Raw genomic sequence first — 759 nt, 5'->3', positions numbered from 1 at the left:
CCTGATCTGCCTCTTGAGAAATTTGTATGCAGGTCAGGAAGCAACAGTTAGAACTGGACATGGAACAACAGACTGGTTCCAAATAGGAAAAGGAGTACGCCAAGGCTGTATATTGTCACCCTGCTTATTTAACTTCTATGCAGAGTACATTATGAGAAACGCTGGGCTGGAAGAAGCACAAGCTGGAATCAAGATTGCCGGGAGAAATATCAATAACCTCAGATATGCAGATGATACCACCCTTATGGCAGAAAGTGAAGAGGAACTAAAAAGCCTCTTGATGAAGGTGAAAGAGGAGAGTGAAAAAGTTGGCTTAAAACTCAACATTCAGAAAACTAAGATCATGGCATCTGGTCCCATCACTTCATGGGAAATAGATGGGGAAACAGTGTCAGACTTTATATTTTTGGGCTCCAAAATCACTGCAGATGGTGACTGCAGCCATGAAATTAAAAGACGCTTACTCCTTGGAAGAAAAGTTATGACCAACCTAGATAACATATTGAAAAGCAGAGACATTACTTTGCCAACAAAGGTCAGTCTAGTCAAGGCTATGGTTTTTTCAGTGGTCATGTATGGTTGTGAGAGTTGGACTGTGAAGAAAGCTGAGTGCCGAAGAATTGATGCTTTTGAACTGTGGTGTTGGAGAAGACTCTTGAGAGTCCCTTGGACTGCAAGGAGATCCAACCAGTCCATTCTGAAGGAGATCAGCCCTGGGATTTCTTTGGAAGGAATGATGCTGCAGCTGAAACTCCAGTA

Source organism: Bison bison, unplaced genomic scaffold (assembly GCF_000754665.1).
Source record: "Bison bison bison isolate TAMUID 2011002044 unplaced genomic scaffold, Bison_UMD1.0 scf7180017864191, whole genome shotgun sequence".
Classification (NCBI taxonomy): Eukaryota; Metazoa; Chordata; class Mammalia; order Artiodactyla; family Bovidae; genus Bison; species Bison bison.
Note: the sequence above shows the minus strand (reverse complement) of the source record.